General features: G+C 29.8%; 1 long non-coding RNA gene across 1 annotated transcript; it reads left to right on the top strand.

The window, feature by feature from the left end:
• The first annotated feature begins 2804 nt into the window (after window positions 1-2804).
• Window positions 2805-13070, top strand: LOC107455879 (uncharacterized). Its single transcript, XR_006224839.2, has 3 exons — window positions 2805-2944; window positions 9361-9662; window positions 12831-13070. It is a non-coding gene; the product is annotated as an uncharacterized lncRNA (long non-coding RNA).
• The last annotated feature ends 3633 nt before the right edge of the window (window positions 13071-16703 follow it).

The raw sequence follows: 16703 nt of genomic DNA, 5'->3' as shown, positions 1-16703 counted from the left end.
CACAAAGTCTATGGAAAAAATTCAGTGCCTCCTAAAAGTGGGCGTAAATAGAGGAGGTCGCTACATAGAGGTGGTCCTTCCTGTAAGTTTCACTGTAATTTAGCTTATGACCGTCGTTGAACAACAGACCCAAGTTTTGGGTTTACGGCTTCTCATGTTCAACTCCGTAACTATGTAATTTTGAACCCTATCCAGAAGAGAAATGTACTCCTGGTTCAAGTATTGGGAGGAATCTGCCTTTGATGGAACAAACCCGCATTTGAGTTACATGGAGAAGAAAACCATGAAAAACCCCTACGGTTAGTCCGACTGTAAGGGGACTCATGATCTGAGGATATTTTACGTCAACACTGTGGTCCGTGCACCAGTGTGTATATATTAAAATTATATTATAACCGTCGTTGAACAGCCGACGCTATTTTGGGGCTTACGACTGCTAATGTACAACACTGTCGCCTTGTAATTTTGAACCAATCCAGAAGACAAGAAAACACCTGGATCAGTACCCCTACAGGTATTGATTTGTTATGGGAACATGGAGAACTTTGCGACTCGACAGATTTAACGTGCCTCAGTCACCATTTGCTACACGGTCTTCGCCTGGTGGTGGTCGAACCCACGATCTCTTGGACATGGCCCCAGTGCCCTACCAAACAGGCTATCCCTGCCCCCAGTGTGCATATATTTTATTTTATTTTATAACCGTCATTGAACAGCCGACCCAAGTTTTGGGTTTACGACTACTAATGTTCAACTCCGTAGCCTTGTAATTTTGAACCCAATCCAGAAGGCAAGGGAACTCCTGGATCAAGTATTGAGAGAAATTTGACTTCGTGGAGGACTTTTTGATGGAACTAACCCGCATTTGCGTTACAAGGAGTGGACGACCACGAGAGCCTCCCGCGGTTAGCCTGACGGCAAGGGGACTCTAACACATGATCCGTCTATCACTGAGTATATTTCACGTCAGCACTGTGGTCGGTGCAAGCCGGGTGCGGAATTCGTATCGACCTGCCATTGCCGAGATCGAACCCCGATTCACCTCATTCGAAGGCGAACGCTTTATCCCCTGAGCCATCGCGGCTCCCACTGTGAATATATTTTTATTTTACAACCGTCGTTGAACAGCCGACCCAATTTCATGGGTTTACGACTACTTACGTTCAACTCCGTAGCCTTGTAATTTTGAACCAATCCAGAAGACAAGGAAACTCCTGGATCAGTATCCCCAGAGATATTGATTTGTTGTGGGAACATGGAGGACTTTGAGACTCGACAGATTTAACGTGCATCAGTCACCATTTACTACACGGGGAGTCTTCGGCCGGCGAGGATCGAACCCACGACCTCTTGGATATGGGCCCAGCGCCCTACCGACCAGGCTATCCCGGCCCTCCACTGTGAATATAGTAACTTTCCTTTCAAAGCGGTATCACAAATTAATTTTTCTTTGTAAATGTCTGGAGACATGGAGTAGTGCTGAAAACTTACAACGCAGATCACTCTCAATGTTCCTGACTTGAAAAGCCTAATTCGATAAGAAAAATTAAAGCGAATAGAAGCACTGCATTGTTAATACTTTTTGCTACTCAAGGATAAGAATTTCACAGTGAAGACCAAACGCTCTTGACTGATTTCTTTTCAAATACATATAATTGTATCTTAAAAATCCATTTCAAGTTTGTGAAAATTACTTTGCGCAAAATATCGGAAACTTCTCAAAAAGAAATAATTCCTGGTGGATTTCGTATTAAATCTTACGCTTCATAAGAAAATTCAAACAAGTATTTGGGCACCACTCTTCGCTGATAATGAAAATATCGCCAGACTTCAATATTATACAAAAGCAATGGAAACAGCACAAGAGCTGCATAAATCAGCTATTCAATATAACACGAAAATCCTTATTTGTTTTTAAAAAGGAAAAACTTTCGTTATCTAGTATGTTTTACTTTAAAAATTACTCATTGTTAGATTACATAAAAATAATGAATTCATTCATTCATTTTAATGATTTTTTAAATAGCTAGGAAATAAAAAATAATAATATTATTAATAATTTTTTTTAAATCTTTAAAATATTAGTCTGTTTCTAAATTCAGTCGATTCTTTTAACAGGATAGAATTAATAGCATAAAATTAAAGCCTTATTCCAAGCATTAAAAAATACGACTTTTTAATTTTCATTCTTAAAGCATCGGAAAACTGCTTTAAACGCTTACTTATAAGTATCTTGAATGTACAAATTCAAACAATAAAGAATAAAATTTCAAGACTTATTCCATAAACATACTTTTTTTTTCTATAAAAAAGCTCGTTTCATTTACTGAGGACATAAAAATAAACAGTTATGGGAATAATGTCCAAATAGTTGAATACCTTTCAATTTTCATTTCTTTCACCTATTATTCTTTTATGCTTTATGTAATATAATTTTAAAACTACCATTAAAAAATAAAATGGTTGAATCTTTAAAAACTAAACAATAAAATAAACTATATATCTTTTCATATAGGTTGAATATCTAATGTTCTGCTCTAGCACAATTTATATGAAAAAATATAACTGAAACAGATCTATAATTTTAAATAATCCAAGAATTGATTTGGAGAAAACTGTTAAAAGATAAAGCAACAAGTTCTCTGCCTGTTCTTCACTGTACGTTAGACTTACACCACTTGTGCTCACATTAAGGGCACGTGAGAAACTTTCTCTTTTAATTTATTTGTTGTAATATATTTAATATACACTAACCAATCACAGAAGAGCCGAGATAAAACACACCGATATACTTATAATTTTCTAGCAAATTTGTTTTTATTTTGATTGCGAAGTGGTTAGAAATTTTGGTATATAAGGAGGGTAATTTACTCAAAATTAATATCTTCTCCTGCCTTTTGAGCTCTTGAATATCCCACCGTCTTTCACAATCATGAAAACTATGGTAAGTTTTTTTATTTATTTATTTGAATTCTAAGTTCTAAATTTATTTTGTTTATTCATTTGGAATTCTTCGTGTTAAAAGTAATCTCAAGATCATATTTCGTATTTATTTCATTTGATTATTGTTTTAAAGTAATTATCATCGCTGAAAAGTTTTAACTTTTATACCTAAAAAGGTTATTTTTTTTGTAATTGAACTGATTTTGATATAAGCCGATCGTATTCAAGTATTTGCTCAACAAAGTAGCAGACGTTCAAGCGATGCCTGCCTTATTTCGTAGAAGAGCTGTATTTTAATTAATTATTATATTAATCGTATCACGGAGATATATTTAAGTTCTAAATTTATTTCGTTGATTCATTTAGAATTCTTCCCGAATTATATTTTCCAAATTACATTTCTTTATTTTATATGTGATTATTATTTTAAGATAATTATCATCGTCAAAAAGTTTTAATTTTTATAATTGCATTTTTTTTGTAATTGAATTGATTTTGATAAAAGCCGATCGTATTCAAGCATTTGCTTAATAAAGTAGCAGAGATTCAAGCGTTGCCTGCCTTATTTCGTAGAAGAGCTGAACTTTAATTAATTATTATATTAATCGTATCACACGGAGATATATTTAAGTTCCAAATTTATTTCGTTGATTCAATTATAATTTTTCATGAATTATATTTTCCACATTTTATTTCTTTCTTTTGTATGATTATTATTTTAAGATAATTATCATCGTCAAAAAGTTTTATTTTCATAATTAATTTTATTTTAATTGAACTGATTTTGATATGAAGCGATTGTATTAAATCTAGTATTCGCTGAACAAAGTAGCTTACTATCAAGCAATGCCTGCCTTTTTTTGTAGAAGAGCTGTATTTTAATTAATTACTATATAAATCGTATCACGGGGATATATTTAAGTTCTAAATTTATTTCGTTGATTTATTTTGAATTTTTCGTGAATTATATTTTCCAAATTTTATTTCCTTCTCTTATATGATTATTATTTTAAGATAATTATCATCGTCAAAAAGTTTTATTTTCATAATTAAATTTTCTTTAATTGAACTGATTTTGATATGAACCGATTGTATTAAATCTAGTATTCGCTGAACAAAATAGCTTACTATCAAGCAATGCCTGCCTTATTTCGTAGATGAGCTGTGTTTGAATTAATCGCTACATTACTCTGTAACTTCATTCTTTTGAATTGCTATTATTTTTTTTAATATTTATAATACCTATTTTTTTTATATTTTATTATACTATTTATTATTTTCTTATATTATTTATTAGTTTTGTTATAGCTTCTATTTTCTTAAGTAGCTATTATTATATATTATTTTTTAAGAAATCTAGCTCAACATCAAATTAAGGCAGTCATCGTTTAGCTTCAATAGATGGGGGAAGGTACGTTTCCAATAATTGTGTCCGGAAAGTATTTAAAAGTTTGGACCATCTCTTAAAGTAAATTTTTTTATGGATTTCGCCATAACTATAAGGAGAAAAAAATTCTGGTAGAACTATTTAACTGTATGATAATGACACTTCTTATATATGTACATAACGCTGAATATATATATATATATCTTGAAATTCTGGTTTTCAAAAATTGTAGCTAATATTACCATACATTTTATAAAAATACAAAACTGAAACGTAGATTTAACCAAATAAATGGTTTTTATGCCATATGCTCTAAGGTATAATGATAAAACTACCAAATTTTACCCCATTTAACAAATTTCACCGCATATTATAAAACCACATTTTATTAATTCTTTTTGTTGTGGCCATAGAGCAAAAAATATGGTAAATTTTACATTATTCCGTTAATTTCAATCATACTCTTTTTCTCAGTGTATAGAGCTATTTCAGTGAATACAAAAACAACGCTTATACACAACTCTTCCAACACAAACAAAAAAAAAATTCTCAAGGGATTATGATAATTTTACCCTTAAAATGTGGCAGGAAGGGGTTGTCCAAATGAAAAGTAGATTCTCAATAGTTTAGTTAGAAATTGGTTGAAAGTTTAAATCCTTTAACGTTAATATTTTTTTCTATGCGGCTTTTTCTTCATCAACAGAATGCAGATCGAATCATTTTTACATAATTATAAAGCTCGGCATGTACCGTCATTTTTTAATGTAAAATCCATTTTTACAGGAACATGTAACGGAACAAAAAATACTGATATACCGTAATTTTTACAGCAATGATTGCAGTCAAATCACTGAATCACTCTAATTAAATAAATATTACTGTTAAAATTATGTTATTATATTTTACGGATGATGCACCCAAACTGCCGACACTATGTACCGTAATTTGATCCGAAATTTTCTACAGTGTATTCAAAAATATTGCAATGCAATACATAATTTTTAAAAATTATTTATTATTTTTTATAATTTAATTTAATAATGATCTAAAACACTGACAAAGACGAGTAAATTTTTACGTCTCTTAAAATGACAAAACTCAAATTTTGAATGAAAAAAATATATAATTGTATTATATAATTGTACTATTTGACTAATTTTTATTGATTTTTGGAATTTTTTATTCTGTTTTAGATTTTATTATTCAGATGATACAAATAATTTTACATCTTACAACTCAAAATATATTCAATTATCATTAAATAACGTATTAAAAAATCAAATTATTACTATTATTATTATTAATAATAATAATAATTTGATTACTATCCTCATCAGCATCATCATCATAATTATTATTATTATTAACCAGTATTATAANTGGACAAGCGCACATATGCATATGACTTATAAACCAGAAGTGCAGAGTTCGAGCCATTGCGCCCTGGTACGTAAATACTTGTTTCACCCGAATAAATATACGCTTATTAATTTATGTTCTATAAAGAAACTGTTATTAAGTCAATTATAAAAAAATTCACAAGTTTTGCATACTCAATTAGGTATGTGTGATTTGCGTATTAAGAACTGTTTTTTCTTCAACCCCCAATCGACCCCTCCGATTCGGATGGACCCCCATTCGACCCCCTGGCTCAGATCGACCCCCGCTTTTGTTAAATAGACCCCTGGGGGTCTATATAGACCACTTTGGCGACCTCTGCTCTAAGGTATAATGATGAAACTACCAAATTTTACCACATTCATCAAATTTCATCGCATATTGTAAAATCCCATTTTATTAATTCCTTTTGCTGTTGCCATAGAGTCAAAAATACGGTAAATTTTACTATATTCCGTTAATTTCAATCATACTTTTTTTCTTAGTGTATAGAACTATTTCAGTGAATACAAAAACAACGCTTAAACACAACTCTTCCACTACAAACAAACAAAAATATTTCTCGAGGAATTGTGATAATTTTACCCTTAAAATATGGCAGGAAGGGGTTGCCCAAATGAAAAGTAAATTCTCAATAGTTTAGTTAGAAATTGGTTGAAAATTTAAATCCTTTAGCGTTAATTTTTTTTCTATGTGGCTTTTTCTTCATCAACAGAATGCAGCTCGAATCATTTTTTACATAATTATAAAGTTCGGCATGTACCATCACTTTTTAATGAAAAATCCATTCTTACTAGAACAAGTTACGGAATAAAAAATAATGATACACCTTAATTTTTACAGCAATGATTACAGTCAAATCACTGAATCACTCTAACTAAATAAATATTACTGTTAAAATTATGATATTATATTTTACGGATAATGCACCCTAACTGCCGGCACTATATACCGTAATTTGATCCAAAAATTTCTGCAGTGTATTCAAAAATATTGCAATGCAATATATAATTTTTAAAAATTATTTATTATTTTTTATTGTTTAATTTAATAATGATCCAACACTGACAAAGATGAGCAAATTTTTACATCTCTTAAAATGACAGAACTCAAATTTTGAAGGAAAAAAATATATAATATATATTCAATTATCATTAAATAACGTATTAAAAAATCAAAATATTAATATTATTATTATTATTAATAATAATAATAATAATTTGATTACTATCCTCATCAGCATCATCATCATAATTATTATTATTATTAACTATTATTATAATTGTGTGTGAAATATTTTGATATTGATTAAACAAATGAATAAGTAAGACGAAATATGCAAGGAATAACCTTAACATTTCGAAGCCAAAAACATTTGGCAGTTCATCGCTATAGTAAATCAATATTTTTTTTAGTTCTCTGTTTGCTAAAGTAAGTAAAGTTGTCCCTTAATCTCTTGGAATTCTTGGATTATTTAAGAGTTGGTTTATACGATCCACATTAAATCGAAATTAATTTCATTAGGAGGCGGGAATTATGGATATTACTAGCTTCAGCTGCGTGTATTTACTAGAATTTAAAGTCAAAACATCAGCATCAACATTTTATTCAATCGTTGCTTAAATAAATTTTGCCAGGCTTGCTGAAGTTACTGGGTTAAAATATTAGTAATTGAATTTCTGTAATTAAATTTTACTTAGCCATTAATTGTTAATGTACTTAATTTCTTCTCGCTGTTACTTTTAAAAAATCTCTTTAGTTCTTTAATCAAAAATTAAAATTAAAAATACATTAGGTTAAGTTGTTAAAATAAAATTATCCCTATAACATGTCCTATAACTTCCACTCCTCTTGTTAATGAAGAATTATAGTTTTAGAATTGGTTTTTTTTTTTAATGTTTTTGTAACATTGTAATAAAAGAAATGTCTGTTTCTTAGTTTTGTAAATAATTACTCCTGCATTTTATTAAGATTGTTACAAAAGATATACCTTCAACTTTAGTTTTGCTCTATATAAAGCCACAATTGGGTATTTGCAACTCGAGAAGAAGTGATATGATTATACTTAACCATATGATTTAAATCAGATTTAATTGGACATCTGTCAGCAACGTCACGCGTGTGTGCCGAACCTGATAGGCTTTTAAGAAGCAATCGCGGGAATTTGAGCGGGGCGAGCAGTGGGCTTTACCTACAAGTTACCGAAATAATCTTAAAATCTATTTTACTTTTTACAAAAAATTTTAAAAAATCAATTATGAAAAGTTAAGTCAGAATTATTGATCTTATTTAAAAACATTTTTTCGCTACACAAATTTATTTTAAAATATTTTTGCAACTTCAGAATTATGGGGGGTGGGGGGAGTTCTTTCCCTATCCGTCTTTTTCTTTTTTATCAAAACAAAAAAAGTTTGTTCATTGCATATCTTAACATTTTCATGGTCAAACTTTTAGAAGAAGTGTTGTTTTAAATCCGAACAAAATTTCTTGCAAATATGGAAATCCAAAAAATAAAGAGCTTAGTTTCTGTCTAAATAACTGCAATTTTAAAAATATTTGGCAATATAAAAATATTTATATTATTCCAAAACACACACACAATTTGTTACAATCATTTCTTCATAAATAGATGGGTAAGTTCATGCAATCAAAAATTTCAGTGATATCAAAACACAAGCATACCCGACTAATTCTATCGATAAAGCACGAGACTTTAACACAAAACATGCCAACACTTAACACTACAATGCAATACAACTTACAATAACCGATCTTTTGACCAGTTATGATATGTTTAGTGTTAAATCTAGGGGTCGTAGTTTCCAGCTGCACGTTGGGAGTACTTCTTCAAAAATTCTGAATTTTTATATCAATTTTCTAGTGTTATAACTTTTATAACCGTTGTTGAACAATGGAGCCAATTTTTTGGGGTTTACGACTACTCTGTAACCTTGTAATTTTGAACCAAATCCAGAAGACAAAGGAACTTCTGGATTAAGTATTGGGAGAAACTTGCCTTCGTGTAGGATTTTTTTTTATGGCACTAACCCGTATTTGCGTTACATGGTGACGAAAACCATGAAAACTTCCCACGGTTAGCTTGACGTGTGCCAACCCGTGATCCATCTACTACTGAGGATATTTTAAGTTAGCATAGCGGTCGATGCAAGCCAGGAGCGGATTTCATATCGACCAGCCATCGCTGGGATTCGAACCTGGTTTTCACCTCATTTTACGGTGAACGCTTGAAACTTGATACTAGCTGATAACTTGAAAAGTTTCAAAATCTCAGTTGTTCATAAAGGAAGTCACAAGCTTTGAGCTTTTGGTGTTATCGTCAGGCTTTAAAGTTTTCCCGCTTACAAAAAAAAAAAAGAAACTTTCGAATGCTTACTAAAAGCGCCACTTTAGAAAGCTCTAACATTAAACTTGAAAATGTGTCACTTCTTTTGACATAAAACATTTGACAAGATACAAATCCTATTTTCCTTGAGAAAAAAAAATAAAAAATTTTATTTTACGATTAATTTTTTAGACATAACGAATTTTTCGGAATCATTTCCAGGACAAAAATGAATACAGCTAGCTTTTTATGTGAGTATTATTTTCTACTAACATACTTACTTTTCCAGATTTTAACCGTATTTTTCCTGTGCATCGCTGGATCAGCTCTGGCAGATTTCGATTTTGAGAAAAAGGAAGAACCAGCCAAAGTATTTTCCTATCCAAGCTACTACTACCCCTCCTATTCACCCTATTCTCCTTACAAATCTGTAGTTCCATCAGGTAGCCCTTACTACAAATCTATTGCCTCCTACACCGGCTATACTCCATATGGCGGCGGTTACTACTATTCACCATACTCGCCCTACAAATACGTGGCTCCCCCTGTAGTAGCATCTCCATACGTCGTTCCCCTCAAATAGATGATGCTGTAAGTATATGCTTCTATAATTTCTTATTATTTAAAGAACCGAGCATTTAAAATGTAAAAAATATGATATTCATGTCCTCAAAAAAAATACATGTGTTGTTCCGTTAACTGTAATAATTTTAATGTTGTTGTCATTTCTAATGACACTTGGGCAAACCCAGCTCACCATCAGCTATTGGCCTTTTGCAAATTTAATCAGAAAGGTGAGTCCTTCAAGTGACAAGAGAGCACCGTAAGGGTGTAAGTACGTCTTAGCTCAGAGGTGGCAGGACCACCCATTTGTGAAGCCACTTCCTCAATTAGATCTGAAGGGGAAAGAAATTTACCCCAAATCCCTAACCCATAGCACCGCTCAGCAACCAAGCACAGGATTTTCGATTCCACAGATTTTACGAACACGTATATCACATGTCCTTAGATGGGTCTTTAGCGAAGATTAAACCTTGACCCCTCTTGACCGGAGTCCGATTCTCTAACCACTGGGGTTCCCACGGCCCACTTTTAAGAGTCAATGAATAAAAATTATTAATATTAGGGGTAAAAAATTTATTTTTAGGCAACTTTAATCGAAGCACAAATAATTATTGACGAGGAAAGTGGGATTAAAAATTAAAAAAATTAATCTATTTTATTACCGGAGAAAGCAAAGAAGTGGTTATAAAGGTAGAAAAAATATACGAAATTAGAAACACGTCTTTAAGATTTGTCTGACAATCAAACTTTTTTCTATTACTTCAGTCCCAGCTTCCTCAATAATGATTCGTTAAATTTCAATAACGTTTATAAATACAAATATTTGTATAACAGTTATAAATATAGGTGATTATAAATACAAAGAGATAAACAAATTTTAGAACATCCAGCTTTTAGTTTCATCTACCAATTAAACTGGTTCTGATGCCTTCAATCCCGTTATGCTCAATAATTATTCGTTAAATTAAAATAGAATCCTAATTAAATTAAAATCCTCAATAATGATTCGTTAATAATAATAAATATTAAATATTAACTTGCGATCTCTGAATTGTTTATTTATTTAATCTTTTATTGGTGAGTATCCTAAAAGTAAATATTGTAAGTGGTTATTATAGAACACCTTGCACAAATATTTAACTAAAGAAAAGCATTGATCAAAGCAGATTTTATGAAAATAAATATTATACTTTGATTTTTTTCAATAAAAACTTATCAATTATTCTATAATTAAATAGAGAACTGTAGCTCTCTACGCAACGTTGCCCATCATATTTCTTATGAACAATCAATCTCTCTTCAAACTAGTGATTTAAAGAAAATAGAAATTTTCGATACTAAAAAATTAAAAAATTTCTTTGACGTTAACTTACATAAAACTAAATCACACTTGAATTTCGCTGATGCGATAATGATGTAATTCGTGAGAAACTTTTTGAAATTGTTTAATTTAAATGGTTTAAAAAAATAGTTAAAAAGTAGAATAAACTTTTTTGTCAAAAAAATTGAATAAATATTTTTTACCAACAATCGTAAAAATTTGACAATTAATAAAATTCGATAATAAAATTCATTTTTTTACCAAGACATGTTTTAATTTTAGTTTATTACACGCTTTTATTTATACTAAATCTCCACAAAAATTTCCTTTGGTATTGAAAGTGGTTTTCGAAAGGAGTGTACTAAAGGTGTATAAAAACTTGTGTTCTGAGATAAAAGCAAAAACAAAAACAAAATTCAGTATTTTAATAAGAGTTTCGACTAAATTTCTAGAAATGATTCTTATGGATATCCTTTCGTAGAACACTTTGCATATCATTTAGTATAAAATTATTAATGGGCTCTTCCCTCTGTTCGTTTCGCTCATCGACCCCCATGACTGCTACAACCATTTTCTCTTTCTTGATATAAAACATATTGTTAAATCTCGATTAAAAAGTACTCATCTGAAAGATCCCAAACAGTTTTATTGCATTAAACACAAATTTTATCTCACAAATCTAGTTACCAATACCATTTAGATAAAATTCAAACCTAATCATTTTGTTCAGTTGCCATTACAACTTCGGCTGCAATTTTTTTAAAAGATAAAATTCCTATTAAATTTTCGATCACCATAAAAACTCGATAAATATTTTTCGATGAGAAATTTCTCAGCAATAGTGCGAATAGTTAATTCCTAATGATGCTTTACAATTTTATATCTGTTATTTTAATTGCATAAGGTGACTTAACGCAACTGGACACAAAGCTTATAATAAGAGTAAGAACTATCAGTAAGGCGACCCACACTCATAAATCCCATATCCCAGAATTGATATATCGCCGTCATAACAACGTCCGCAACAATACAAAAGTTTCAAACAATATCAGACTCGTCGTTACGAGACTCCGGGTAACGCATGAGAGGAGCACCACAACCACCACCTTTGATGTTGTTGAAATTTATGATTTTATGCGTATTTTAAAAGCAACAGCAGATATTTGAATTCGACGTGTTCGATATACCTGCCATCAGTTGTGGCTCAGACGAATAGCAGAACTCTCCAAAATTCGCTAAAGAGTCATGACTTCAGCGAGTCACAAAGTGTCATGTCATGACTGAAATGTCAGAAATGCTTTTTTCCTGAATGACCTTTTCAAGTTCAAAAATGGTTTTGGGGTTATTGGCGTAAACTTTGCTTTTAACATTGTCCCAAAAAATTAGTTATAAGGGTTTAGATCAAAATGATAGGGCAACCTCGATGGACGATATACGCTCAAAAATGCTCAATTTCAAAATTTTCACCGAAAAATGGATAAAAAAATCACAAAACCCGTGAAAAACTTCATCGTTTCCTGAATTTATCTGGATATTTTTAACTGAAATTCATTAACGATTCATAATTTTTTTTTTCGTGTAAATAATTGCCACTGTGGCGTAACTACCACTATAAATAGTAAATACCGAACCACTAGTATATAAGACATGTTAACTTGATTCCATTTTGAGGTACCTTTTGATAGATGAAGGTTGACATAGTCGATTTATAATTCCCCACACCACTATAGGCTCCTTATAGTTCTTGTAAATAATTGCTTTATAGTTCTCTAACTCAAATATTATGTAGGGCTGTGTTATCACTGTATAAAACTGTATCTCTAAATATTTCCATGTTAAAAAATACTGTTTCCATTTCTAACGTTTAATTACAGACACAAGATGACCATTGCAATCTTTCCCGCTGAAAAACGTTCAAATGCTTTCGATCCAGTTCAAAACAGATGTCTGTCCAGTAGATTTTGCAGGATAGCTGCTGTCACTGTTGTTTAGTCGCCCATTTCGAATGGATTTATAGCTTAAATTTTGTTCCCCTCCACTAACATGTTTTAAATTAAATTGTTGTTTACCTTTCTTACTTTTTGTTATAAATAAAATATTTTTGTTGTGTGCAATTGTTGTCTTCTTTCTTTTATTTTGTTTAATTGACACTTCAAATTTTATTGAGGTAATACGTGTTTGTTTCTCTCGTTTTACCAAAATATATAAATATTTAGACGAAATCGAATGTTAAGCTATTTTAGGACATGGAATTCCATGCAACTTTAGTCCTGAGGAAGTACCCTAACTCGCCTAGGGAGTTTGTATGAGTAACAACCCCCAGTTATATATGCACATTTTTAAATTTGTAATTTTCGACAAAAAATAAATTAAAAATGTCATTTGAAAAAAATGTTAGCTTAGAGAGAGAAATCGATTACAGATTTGAATTTAGAGATGCGAAAGTATCTAAGATCTGTTTAAAAAAAAATATATCATGCAACAAAAAAAATTTGTTCCCTTGTGTTATTTACTTCCGATTTTACACTGTACGAAAATCGGCTATTCATCTAGTAAGTAAATAAAACTTGCTTTCGTGTTATTTTTAATCCACACGAATTGGTAAAAAAATTTTAAAGCAGTTATTTAAATCTCAAAAATAAACGAGCAAAAGAAAAATTTAGACCATTTCTAAAAGAAAAAATGCTTGTAAGAAAAAAAAAGAAGAGGAAGAAAAAGAATAAATATTACAGTGAAACATTTGAGAAAAACAATTTTATGTTTTCCTTTCTATGCCAACAGATATTTTGAAAGTTTAATTTTCTTCATAATGTAATACAATAGGTATTTGACCCGAAAAAATCAATGAAAATATTGAATCGGAATCATGACCAATTCGACTTTGTTATTAGAAAAAGAATAAGTAGAGGGGAAAAAAAGAAACAATCGATTGTATTCTGAGATGTTATTTTGATAGATAAATACATAAAAAGCTGTATTCTGATCAGCTGGAATAATGAATCGGAAAAGAAGTTTCACTCACGTTTTTATTGTTTAAAATCTTTTTTTAGGAGAGAGTTCGAAATAAAAACAAAGGTTTCTTTTATTTTTAATCTTGGATAAATATCCTCAGTTATATTCTAACACGTAGCACATTATAGCTTCATCAAAAAATGAATCGTGGTTAATAAACGATTACACAAAAAAAAAGAACTCTTGCGACTGTTATGAACAAAATTGAAATTTTTAAAACAATGAACTGAGTTTTAACTGAAATTATAAAACGTGAAAATAACTCATAAAACTAACTTTTATAGCTCACTTGTTAAAACTTGTTCTAAATCATTATTGCTATTTTTTATTAAGTATGTCTGCCACTAAAAATTCAAATCCGCCTTTCTTTTTGCCTCTTTTTTTTTCTTTTTGTTGAATCCTGAATTTATTATTTAACTAACATTTTTATTTATATAAAATAATGTGTTTGTTAATAGTTGTTTACATCGATCTTAAGCTGATGAAATATTTATAATTTTAGCTTGAGTCATTTCATAATATTACATTTAGTTATAATTTTGCTTTTTTTTTTTTTTTTTTTTTTTTTTTTTTTTTTTGTAGTTAGAACGCGCATTAGTTTCTAATTATAACGGACGGATCATTATAGAATTATGACTTTTTTAATTTCGAATACAAAACATCTTCATTTACGAGAGATGGTTCAAAGGACATAGTGCGACTTTAGTTTAAAAGTAAAGTATGGTTAACAGCGAGTGAATAAGTGAATGAACGAGGAAGAGTGAACGAATGAAACAAGGAATGAAAGGAAGTAAATCTGCCTATGGATGTTTGAGATGTCAGTGAATCATCTCAAACAGTTCATAAACAAGCAAAAAAAGTTTTAAGCAATTTAATAATTTGTGTAATAGTGTTCAATGATAACTAATTTGCATTCAATCCATGGCATTTTTGCTCAAAAAATAGAAATTGTTTTATTTTAATTTTATCATAATCAATATTCGAAAATCTAGACCTATCCAGTTATTTATTTTTTTTTCTAAACATAGAACTCGATTTTATCTCGAAAGGATTTTTATCCGCACTTATAAACAGACTAAATTTTCAATCATTTAATCTTCTTACTTCGAGCAAGTAATATCATTTACGTTTGGCGCAGTACAGTCAATTGTGATTCATTAAACACAATACATTAACAGGATACATGCGTCGGAATTTTCTTAAATACGTATCTAACTATTAAAAAAAAATTTAAAAAAGAGTGCGAAAATTATAATTTTTGAAGGTTTAACACCTTACAAATCATATGAATCCTATTTAAGAAGAATCTCACTGAGAAAAAAAATAAATTAATGTTATTAAAGTGTCTGTTATCTCATTCAGACCAACGGACATGGCCACAAACTAAGCAAACAGTGTAATAAGTTTTAAACTGTCAATCACCAAGACAGGAACTTCTGTAATAAATGCATATACATGATTAAATGGTTCCAAATTATTAGAGTGCCTAGAGTAGAAGAGTGTGCACAAAAGAGAAACGATTCCTGACTGGTGGAAAGAAGAACTTTACCGCCGAAGGCGAGAGTGGAAAATTCGCCATTGGAATAACACTGAGTGAAAATTTTCTGCCTCAAAAAATTTATGTTCTGCATTAATAAAGGCATGTCATAAGTTCATTACGTACTTTTTTTCAATAAGAAACTTCACAGTTACAGTAAATGTAAAAATTATGGCTGAAAATTTGAATATTTATTAGTTATTTGAATTTATCCTTATTATTACTTACTTGCGCGCATATAAAGTTTTATTTAGCTCATTGCAAAGAGAACAAGGTGATAAAATAACTAATGATTTCATAAGAATAAATGTTTTTACTTTTAATAAACATAATTTCTATCTAAATTACCTATAAATTTTAAGATTTGAGCATCTTTTTATCAAAGCTTCAGAAGTGCAGAGTTTGGCGATATTACTTTGAAATGTTGGCACGTTACAATGTTTGCCGAGTAGCATTAGTTTACTTTTAGTGACCCCCTTAATAAAATGCTAGTTTTTTTTAAATTTCAACTAATTATCGAAATTTTTGTTTACAATTTGTTGAAATAAGTAATACCTTTCTAGGTGAATATGCGATAATTTTTTCTTGAAAAAGTAATAAATTATGTAATTTGTTCTGTTAATTATTATTTCTGAAATGAGTAACACAATCATTATTAATTTTTATATTATACTTATGGCATTTATTTAAAGCTGAAGTCCTTTCATAAGTCTTTTTTCTCATTGACGTTAATTTTTTAACAATATGAGATACTAATTTTTCTTACAATGTTTCTTAAAAAATCTGTAATATCATGTGCTTTCCAATTTCATAGTTTATATTATTGATACTTTAGTATTTACTCTTGGGCAAATAGTTAGAGTTAAATAATCAATTATATTCATTTCTGATTGAAATAACTTCAATAGATTATTTTATATTCTTTTTATATGAAATAATATATTAAAGTTTTATATTTTTGCTTATAAAAATGCATTTTATTAGTATAAACTTTAAATGTATCGATTTATTTAATTATTTATTTATTCTTTTATTAGCAAAATGCCATATATTATTTACTATTATTAATTAATAAATTTGTCATTCTCCTTTGCCCTCCATTGTGCGAGACTGATATATATATATATTTCTAAATCTTAAAATAAAGGTAGAAGTAAATACTTATTTGAATTTATTATAATACCTTCAAATTAATTTT

This window comes from Parasteatoda tepidariorum, chromosome 4, assembly GCF_043381705.1.
Source record: "Parasteatoda tepidariorum isolate YZ-2023 chromosome 4, CAS_Ptep_4.0, whole genome shotgun sequence".
NCBI classification, from domain to species: Eukaryota; Metazoa; Arthropoda; class Arachnida; order Araneae; family Theridiidae; genus Parasteatoda; species Parasteatoda tepidariorum.
This window is presented reverse-complemented; position numbering and strand designations above follow the sequence as displayed.